This window comes from Lepidochelys olivacea, assembly GCF_965140295.1.
Source record: "Lepidochelys olivacea isolate rLepOli2 genome assembly, chromosome: 3".
NCBI classification, from domain to species: Eukaryota; Metazoa; Chordata; order Testudines; family Cheloniidae; genus Lepidochelys; species Lepidochelys olivacea.
The window spans coordinates 11,086,443-11,097,176 of NC_140413.1; the positions used below are offsets into that span (position 1 = coordinate 11,086,443).

Consider the following 10,734-nt stretch of genomic DNA (forward strand, 5'->3'; position numbering starts at 1 on the left):
CCTAGTTTAAAGCCCTCCTCACGCAGTTAGCCAGCCTGCTTGTGAAGATGCTCTTCCCTCTCTTCGTTAGGTGGAGCCCGTCTTTGCCTAGCACTCCTCCTTCTTAGAACATCATCCCATGGTCAAAGAATCCTAAGCCTTCTCTCCGACACCACCTGCGTAGCTATTCGCTGACTTCCACGATTCGACGGTCTCTACCCAGGCCTTTTCCTTCCATGGGGAGGATAGATGAGAACACCACTTGCGCCTCAAACTCCTTTATCCTTCTTCCCAGAGCCACGTAGTCTGCAGTGATCTGCTCAAGGCCATTCTTGGCAGTATCATTGGTGCCCACGTGGAGAAGCAGGAACAAGGACTTGATGAGTCTCGGCAGTCTCTCCATCACATCGTGAATCCTAACTCCTGGCAAGCAGCAGACTTCTCGGTTTTCCCGGTCGGGGTGGCAGATAGATGACTCAGTCCCCCTGAGGAGAGAGTCCCCGACCACCACCACCTGCCTCCTTCTCTTGGGAATGGTGGTCGTGGAACCCCCATCCCTAGGACAGGGCATCTTATGCCTTCCAATCGGCGGAGTCTCTTTCTGTTCCCTTCCCTCAGATGTATCATCTAGTCCACTCTCCGCATTAGTACCTGTGGAGAGAACATGAAACCAGTTGCTTACCTGTATCTGCATTGCTGGTACATGGACGCTCCGCTTTCTTCTTCTGGAGGTCACGTGTTGCCAAATTTCTTCACCGTCCTCCTGTCCCCGCTGCGCAACCTGCTCTGAATCTTCAGAACGTTGTGTCTGTAGAAGCATATCCTGACATATGTCCAGGAAATCTTCAGTTTCTCCTATGCAACGGAGAGTCGACACCTGTTGCTCCAGACCTTGAACCTTCTCTTCCAATATGGAGACCAGCTTGCACTTTGTACAGACAAAGTCACTTCTGCCCTCTGGAAGAAAGACAAATATGGCAGGAGCCAATGTCTGTGTTCTATTAAAAGACCTCTCTCCCTGCTTGGTCAAGGAGTCTATTACCATATTTCCTACTCTTTTTGTTTCAGGAGATACCTATGGGGAAGCGCTGTTTTCCTTCCCCCTAATCCAATTAGTCCAGTTTCCTGGGATGCATGTCCCCGGAATTCTGGCAATCAACCATCAATGACTCAAAATGGCCTCTTCCACTGAAGGAGTGGATGGACCATTTGTCCTGTAATGACTCCTATCCTCCACAGACTCAAAAACCAAAACCAAAACCAAACCAACCAACCAAAAAATATCTTGACACACAGGGCACAAATTTTAGTTATTCATCCAAACAAGAATTAATAGGGATCTTAGATCATCACATACCTTAAACACATATCTCCTAATTTGTCACAGCCCTTCACAAATGTTGCTAAGGCAGGTCTCATGTCCTATGGGGAGGTTACACAAACTGCAAATATAACCCAGATCTCTACCAGAGCAGAGTCTCATCTCACAGCCTTAGCAACACTGTTTTTCAGAAGGAACCTGCCCCATCTATGTGCTTGGCTTCATTCCTGGAAATGCCATCATCGGGGCGGGACAGTGTATGCGGCAATGAAAACAGTTTAAGCTCTGGGCTTATGTCTATGGGTTGTGGATAGTTTTATGAAAGCAGAGCTACCTCCAGTAAAAAATATTCTACCCTAAGTTTCCTATTGCATGAGGTGCTAGACATGAAAGCTACATAAACTAGTAAAGTTGTTCACTGGAAGATAAATGGGCTGATCTGGCTGGGTCTCAGTGAATGAGAAATGCCTGTCATGTGGAAATCACAACTCTTATTTCCTCTGCTCTGCACATGTAAACTAAGATTCCTTTTCTTTGCAGGATTCACCCAGGCTCAGAACATCATTCAGTGTAGATGCCTCGGGGGTTCCTGCTGGCGTGGGTCATGTCCCAGCGGCTTTGCTCGTATTGGCACCTGCATTGGATCAGACAGCTGCTGTCTATAGTAAGTTCAGAATATTGGCGAGGCAACATAGCAGGGCTGGCAGGAATGTTTGTTGCTCTCTGTTTTATATACACATGGCCACTTAATCACATTAGTTTAGGAAGAAAACCACTGTTTCCTAGGCATGCAGGGGAGGGGTTGAATCTGTGTGCGCCCGGGGCAGTTTGCGGCAGTCATGTGCTGTTGCCATAAAGAGAAAGGTAACATGTGCGAGCTCAGGGAGAGGGTCTGTGCTACCCCTCATAAATGTCCTGCACCAATGGCAGAGTCTAGGGGGAAAGGAGGCTTGAAGCCAGATTCTGGACTGGCTGGGAGTTGCAGTGGCTCGGCATATATTAGATCAACCCTGAGGGCTGCTCTAATTTATGGCAGCTTTACCGAGACTTTGTGGAGCTACCCAGACTCTCTATAGCCTCACAGCCCTGGCATCTCCCAGTGCCATCCCCTTCATCACCCCCTGTGCCAGAGCTTGGGAAGAGGGTGTAGTGCAGGGCCTATTCTATCAGCACCACGCTCCTCATGGACTGGGCCTTGAGGTGTATATACACCTGATATATGCAGCCAGACTGCCGCACAGGGCCACAGGCCAGAATCAGCCTTGGAAATCTAAACTAATTTAGGAATAGTGAAGACAAGATAGGACAAAGTAAATCTCCAGGAGAGAGCGCAGGGGCTGCATCTCCTCTGTATCTGTCTGCAGTAATTCTGAGACCCATGCTGTGGACAGGCAGCATATTTAGTCATTTAGACACGCAATGCACAGAAAGGAAGAGTCTAAAGGCCTTGTTTACATTACAGGTTGCACCAGTTTAACTTTTAGCCAGTTAAAAATCTAAAGTAGTTAAACTAGCGCCAAACAGCGTGGACTTTGTTATTTCTATTTAGTCCCGTTTAAACCGGTCTGTTATCTGTTTAGTAGAAATCAATTTTTTCCTGAGTAAGCTAAATCTATATTCACATGCCAAACCCTGCCCCCCCCCCCCCGGCACAAAACAAACCTTTGGTTAAACTGAACTAAGAGTGTCCGCTGTGTGTTTTGCAAAGAGTTAATTCAATTGGTTTAAAATCACACGTTTAGTTATAGCCGTGCTACTTGTACTATAGGTTATCGCTACACTTACAGCAGTGTGTAGAGCACAGGCACTGCACAGGTAGCCGCATGCCATAGTAAAAGACGGACTGTGTCCACACCTGTCATTACAGTGAACATAAGAACGACCAGACTGGGTCAGACCAAAGGTCCATCTAGCCCAGGAGCCTGCCTTCCAACAGTGGCCAGTGCCAGGTGCCCCAGAAGGAATGAACAGAACAGGGCAATTATCAAGTGATCCAGCCCCTGTTGTCCAGTCCCAGCTTCTGACAGTCAGAGATTTAGGGACACTCAGAGCATGGAGTTGCATCCCTGACTCTCTTGTCTAATAGCCATTAAAGGACCTATCCTCCAGGAACTTATTTAGCTCTTTTTTGAACCCGGTTATAGTTTTGGCCTTCACAACATCCCCTGGCAACAAGTTCCATAGGTGGACTGTGCGTTGTGTGAAGAAATATTTCCTTTGGTGTGTTTGAAGTGTATAGCTACCCGTCGTAGTGAAAGGATCCGACGGTGGGGAGGCAGCCGGGAAAGGCTCTGGCTGCTCCCCACTGCAGGAGCCTTCCACTGTGGTAAGGAAAGGGTGTGGTGGCAGGGAGTGGGGGGCTGGCAGTGAAGAAAGGCTCTGGCAGCGGGACAGTATGCTGCTAAAAATAGCAGTGTAAATGGAGGAACCACTGCTTGGGCATGTAGTCAGCTGTATAGGGTATATACCCTGGGGGTTCAGGTGTGTAGGGCACTCTATTCTACTCACCTAAGCCATGCCTAAGCATGTACACGGCTATTTACACCCATGCTGGCTGGGTGTGCAATGTCTGTACTCTATCTGCTGATGTAAGTGTAGATGGACCCATAGGCAGACCCTGAGAGTGCTGAGTTTACTTTGAGCCCTGGGTGAATGTTAATGTGTGTATGGATGGGGGAGGTGTTTCTAGGAGTGTGTTTATGAGTCTGAAGTGACGGAGACTGAGTACATTTGAATGTGTGTGAGACAAATGAATAAGCAAAGTCCCGGCATGATTTTGTGCACGGAGCACAGGGAGAAGCTTCTCTTCTTCTTCTCTAGAGAGGCCCATTCCTAATGTCTTTGAAGATTTCAGCATTTTTCATGCCATTTTGGCAAACCGTTGTGCCCCACGTCCCGAAATAAAGCGACTGAAGCTTCCTGCTTCTCCCGGTTGAAACGCAGGCGGGGGGATAGTCACAGCATCTTTTGAAAACTGTTTTCATTTCAAAGTTGAAAAAGGAAACGATTTTTTGCTTTACAAAAATAAAAAAATTATTATCCAAAATATGTGGGGTGGGTATTCCCCTTCCCTGCTAGTTCAGATGTCTGGTATATACCCGGTAAGCCAGATAGCCAGCCAATTCATCTGTTTAGATATATCTGACTATCCCCATTAAAACTCTGTAGTAGACTGTTGCAGTGGGAAAATGAACTCCCTGCACTAGAGTAAACTATGGACATCTGTACTCACCAGTCAGTGACTGCACATTCCTATTGTGCCAGTTGATTGAAATCAGTCACATTTCCCGTGTTTTTATGGGAATAAACAAAGAATCTGAGAGTCTTTTTCCTTTGTGCAGGTGGTGGTGTCTCTGAAGGCTCTGCTGATTGCCTAAGCAGGACCTCTGGGAATTTGGGAGACGTCCCCTCATTTCTAAAATCACTGAATCCTGCTGCAATGGAAGCACCATTCACTGGGGCTGTAAAGAACCCCATGAGCTGGAGAATTTCCAGAAGGGAGCCCTTGTATCACCTGTAAAGAGATTCCCTCTTAATTAAATCAAGTTGCTTTGAAAACACAATGCCGAAATGTGTTTTTGTGTCAGAGTGGGAGGGGGAGGGGGGCTTTTCTGCCATTCTTCTCCATAGAAATTCATTTCTTTTTTTCAATTGTAAATAAAATACAAAGCATGTTAAATCCACATGTGCATGTTTATTGACCGTGGTCTACACATCTCTGTGTGTGTCAACAAGCTCAGGTGGATGGATCTATTTCTTACACAAGTTACAAATCCTTTTGGTTTGTGTTGTGTCAGAGGAGCTGATACAGTTGAAGCTTGATGTACAGTGCGTAACCCCCACCGCAGTGCTCCATGGCACCCGGATCTCCTGTCCTGTTATTATTATGAAAATCTATGGGCAAATGCCACAGGGTCTGTACTGGGACTTCTCTGATGCGTGCAAGCAGGGCCGGCCCACAACATTTTGGCACCTGAGGCGGGGAGCTCAAATGACACCCCCATGCCCCCTTGCTTGGGCCAAAACTTTGAAAGGTCTCAATTCTGCCTTCTTCCCGTTCTACTCCTCTCATGGTACTGCTCTGCTACCTACCCCAATAAAGGAGAATGAACAACTTAAAATGCCTTGTTCAAAAATTTTAAGTAACATTTAACTTTCAAACGCCTGAACAGCAAATGTAACTTTTCTTGTCTGCATAGTAAACACTGGCATTTTTATCTCTTTGAATAATCAAAGTGGTGCTTTCCGTGCCTTCTTCATTGTAAAGATTTGAACTACTTCCTGCTGAAGGTCCACAGTCTGGGCCAGCTCATGCTCTATTGAAATGGTTGCAAGGCCAACCAGCCTCTCCTGTGTCATTGTGGAGCATAGATGCGTTTTTATTAACGTCAGCTTGGAGAAGCTGTGTTCTCCACTGGGAACTGTTACAGGAAGTGTTAGAAGTATGCGCAGAGCAACAAAAACATTTGGAAAGAGGGTGGCATCTTATTTGTGCACATATATTCCAGAACAGCCTTTAGAGTTGATCCTGCTGAAATGTATCTTGAAAGGGCTTTCAGTTCATCACCTAAATAACTCGCATCAATATTGTGCATGTCATCATGTGTCAACACTGTCTCTAGTGCCCTGCATTGCTGGTTTAGGTCTTCTTCAGGTATAGTGAAGAGTTTTGGAATATCATACAACATCCCAAATATACTGCTGTGTTCCTTGAGCTGCATGAAACGTTCTTCAACTGACTGTATTGCATAATCAAGCACCTGGTTAAAGAATTCAACTTTGAATTGTTGTTTGAGGGTCTCTTATGGGATTATCCTGTGCCTCGTAACCAAAATGTCTTCTTCTTCAGTGACTCTCGTATTCTTGAATGGGTGGGAAAATAGCTTCAGTGTGAAGTTCCTCTGCCAACTTCTTTGCACTCTTCAGAACATTTTGAAATCCCTCATCTGACTGGTAAGACTGTAGGTATGACTTTGCTTTGTCCAGTTCTTCCATTGCTCCAGATATATCAAGGTCAACACCTTGGAGTCTCTTGCTTACAACATTTATTTCAAACAGTATGTCATGCCACAACACTAAGCCACAGAGAAATTTGAAGTTATGTATGTTTCTGGTGATTCCATTTCCCTCTGCCACTGTTCTCCCACAAACAGTTCCTCTCATAGCATTATCCTCCATAATGGCAACTATGGCACCATCTATCTTCCCAATTTGGTGTTTGATAGGCTTTATCGCCTCCACTCGACTTTCCCATCATGTGGCACTCAGTGGTTTCAGTGTCAGAGAGGATGTTCCCAGATGCTGCTTCAAAATTTGCCATCGATGAGTTGATGCATAGAAAAATACATAGATGCTTTGAATTACATTAAAAAATTCAGCAGTCTCACTGGAAGCTGATGCTGCATCACTGACCACCAAGTTCAATGAATGAGAACTGCATGGGACAAAAAAAGCTCGAGGGTTTAACTCTCGGATCCATGTCTGCACTCCTCTGTTCTTTCCTCTCATGTTGGCATCATTATTGTAGCCCTGACCTCTCATGTCAGCTATCACAATTCCCATATCTTCCAGCTTTTTAAGAAGCACATTTGTCATACCAGCTCCTATAGTAGCATTAATGTCAATAAATTCTAGAAAATGCTCTCTGACAGTCACCATTGCAGGGACATTTTCACTAGGTTCTGTTGTTGTTACAAAACGCACCATTAAAGTCATTTGTTCCATATGGCTGATGTCAGGTGTGCAGTCCAGAATAACAGAGGAATATCTTGCTGACCTCAGATCTGCCACAATCTTCTGTTTGACTTTTGTTGCCAATAATTGTATGATCTCATTTTGAATTGTTTTTCCAAGGTAGTGGTTGTTAGGATATAGATATTCAGGCCTGCCTGTAAAGGCCTAGACTCTAAGAATGTAGGTATATGTTTATCATTTAGCTAGTAATAGAGGTATACAAGAAAGAAACTGTGTAAGGGCCTTCTCTCGCTGTGACAGTCTGAGGCCCTGTTCTTAGGCCAAGGCCTTTGGCTAAGCAGCAGAGGCAGCCATAAGCTGGGAAGCGACCGGTCACATCCTCACATTCCAAACTAGTCAATCTGGGGCTGTTAGGAAGGTGATCCGATCTATCACCTCCAGAGAAAGGGAAGTGCCTAGAAGATGTAAAAGGAAATTTAGGTTGATAGTTTTCTGTCAGGTAAGAACTCACTTATCAATAGACACAGCTGGGAAATTTTGCTGGGTGTAAACTAACTAAGGTGGAGGGATATAATTGGTTAGCTAATCATGTTACATAATGTTAGGATTGGTTAGGTAAATTTCAGGAGAATGATTGGTTAAGGTATAGCTAAGAATATTACTATATAAATTAGGGGCAAACAGGAAGTAAGTTGGGATTTGAAAATAAGGAAAAAGGAACTTGGATTTAAGCTTGCTGGAAGTTCACCCCAATAAACATCGAATAGTTTGCACCTTTGGACTTTGGGTATTGTTGCTCTCTGTTCATGGGAGAAGGACCAGGTAAGTGGGAGAGTGAAGGAATAAGCTCTCTAACAGTGGTGTGTGTACATTGCTTGGGTGGTGACTCTTCTTAGTTGCTCCTGGAGTACAGCATCAAACTCAGCCATCAGCTCCACAATTTTAAGGAAGTTTCCATTGTTTGGCACATACAGCTGATCTGAAGTGCCACGCAGTGCTAGGTTTTGGATAGCAAGCATTCTCACAATGGCAATGAGCCTTTTCAGAACATTTTTCCAGTAAAGAGACTCTGATGAAATCTTCTCTTGATGCTGATCGTCTATGGTGGCCTTTAACCTTAGTCTCATCTCAAGCTTTTTCCGCCTATGGAATGCTCTCTGGTGATTTGCTGCCTTCTCATGGCATGCCAGATTTCTAGCCAGGTTTTTCCAGTTTTTTGTTCCTGTAGAACCCAATGTGGCTGGAACATTAGACTGGCAGAGTTTGCAACAAAAACAGTATGCAGCATTCTGGGTTTTTGAGAACATAAGCCAGGGCCTCTCCACTTTGTCACCATTGGGGATTTCATGCCAGTAATGTGTTGGATGGAAACTTCTATTTTCATTGTCTTTGAGGTACATGAAGTTTGCCACTTGCTGTGGCCCATGCAGTACAAGGAAGTCCCTCAGGCTATTGCTCAAGTGGTTCCACAGCCCTGGATCATCTAGACTTAAAAAACTAAACTCAGTAGCAGCTGTTTCTTGTGCCTCCACCATGTTTTTCTCTGATCTAAACTTTTCTTCAGCAATGTGCATGGTTACATCCATTTGAGATGCAGATATGGATGCTGCAATAGCTGCCAGGTCACCTGCACTCTGACTAACTGGAAGATCAGGCATCTCCTCACCACTCACATCCTCACTGCGGCCGGAAGGCTCACCGTGAACATTTGTGTCTATGTATCTCAGGAGAGCTCCTTCCAGCTTAGATAGAAAAGCTTCCTTTGCTTTCTTTCTTTTTCTGAATGCTGCCCCAGAGTGGCGTTTTCTTCTTCCACTCATGACTGCTGTTCTGTGCCAGCTATACTGGCTCTCCACACTCAATTGAAGGGGACAAATAAGGCTGGTAGCAGGGCCTGAGGGAGGGAAGATATCAGCGTCTTAAGGGACTAACTGGCTCCTACTACTTCAGTTGACTGCCTGTTCTCCTCAAGTAGGTTCAGGGAACCAGTAGGAAACAGGAAGCTCCCTGAGAAGCTGGTGTCAACCAGTCCAGGCTCCTGGGGGTGCTAGAGAGGTACATAAGAAGCTCCTCCTCCTCTCTCCCTGCAGCTCCTGCTGCTTTCTGTTATTCCCTCTCACCTTTTCTCCTGCCTGCCTGTTATGTCTCTTGTGCCCTCCTCCCTCCAGCCCAGCTCTCCACCATCTCTGTGCATCTCGAGCAGAGGGAATCCAGATGCACCAGCAGCAGACACAATCTTCTACACTCTGGGTCCTAGTGGTGCCCCCCCCGACAGTCTGGCACCTGAGGCAGCTGCCTCAGTTTGCCTCATGGTAAGGCCAGTCCTGGTAAATGCTGCCACCACCCAAATGCAAAAAAAACCCTTGGACCCAGGTATTTTCAGAGTGTAACAACCACAGACACCAAGGGAAAGCTTCCTTCCCAATTTTAAAAAGTACCAGCCTTGCCATTGGCTCTTTTCTTTAACTGGGGGACTTTTTAAATCCTTTACAGGTAAAGCAAGCAGAGAACAGCTACCAAGAAGGATTTTACAGCGAACTGGCTGGCTGGGTGTCCATAAAAGGGAGCTACTCCCTCCCCCCCCCAACACACACACACACTTCATTTATCACAATACTGTTCAACAGAAGTTTTTTCTTGAAAAAACAGGTTGCTATGTAGACGACCCAGCGGCTGTATCTTCCTGTTCTGGGTAGTCAGGTTTGCCTGTCTCGTAAACACTTGATTCTCACCATCCAGCTCCACTGCTTCACCTTGTCCAGGAATATCTTTGTATAACAGGCCAGCAGAAAACAGTGTGGTAAGTGTGTCATCATTGTAATTTAGCACTGATTTTATAAAGACCCTGTAAGGGTACTAGTTATTGCTTTGGCTTATGAGGTGGTCTCCCAACTTGACATCCAGCTGACTGCAAAGAGAGGCCACAGAGGAATTCACCAGTTGGCCCTCGGCCCCCCCCGTTGAGAGTGGTTCCATCTTCTTTTACAATATCCGAACAAAGGTACAGTCGCATGTTGTTTAAATGCATATAATCTACGCCATTCCCTGCTATATGAAAATCAAGGGGAGCAGCATTCATAATGGCTGTAGATGCTTTTCTTGATGCTGGTCTCTGTAGGGGCTATTTGGAACAAGTCTAGTTGGTTTTAGTGCACTCTTCAGACCCGCAGTGAACTAAAGCCATGGTGATTAAAATATCTCTCTTTTAACATGTGGAAAGTACATCACAGGGGCTCTGTGATATCCAGGAAGGGCATATCCAGCCTCTCATTGTAATAGTTTCTGTAGTTGAGGAATCTCCGTAATAGTTTAGGATCACCATAGTGTTTTGCTTTTTCAAAGCCCTGCTGTCTCCGGGAGCGCAGGTGCAACTTGATGGCCACCTTCTCAAAGTGAAATGAGATGTGTCTCTTCCGGTCTGTCTGTATTTCAGTGCTGATGGTGCCAATGTGGTGTTTACTGACAGGGACATAACAAGCTTTATCATAGGTGATTGTGACAAACTTGTTGTTTGTTCCTTGAATGGGGATGCAGACAAACAGGGGTAAGGAAAAGTCCCCCATAAACAATTGTTCTACAATGTCTGTGTATAGGCAAAAGAATTTGAACTCCCGCCCCCACCACATAATGTTTGCTGAGAAGGTCATTTTTTGACACCACAATTGGGGACCAAACCCAAAATATTAGTTAGCTCCTTTCTTGAGCAACATCAGAGGATTTAAATCTATATATTCTTCCTT

At 45.4% G+C, this 10,734-nt stretch overlaps 1 long non-coding RNA gene across 1 annotated transcript; it reads left to right on the plus strand.

Annotated features, from left to right (window-relative positions):
- The first annotated feature begins 1,388 nt into the window (after positions 1–1,388).
- LOC311518570 lies at positions 1,389–4,824 on the plus strand. Its single transcript, XR_014711028.1, has 3 exons — positions 1,389–1,557; positions 1,841–1,964; positions 4,642–4,824. It is a non-coding gene; the product is annotated as an uncharacterized lncRNA (long non-coding RNA).
- The last annotated feature ends 5,910 nt before the right edge of the window (positions 4,825–10,734 follow it).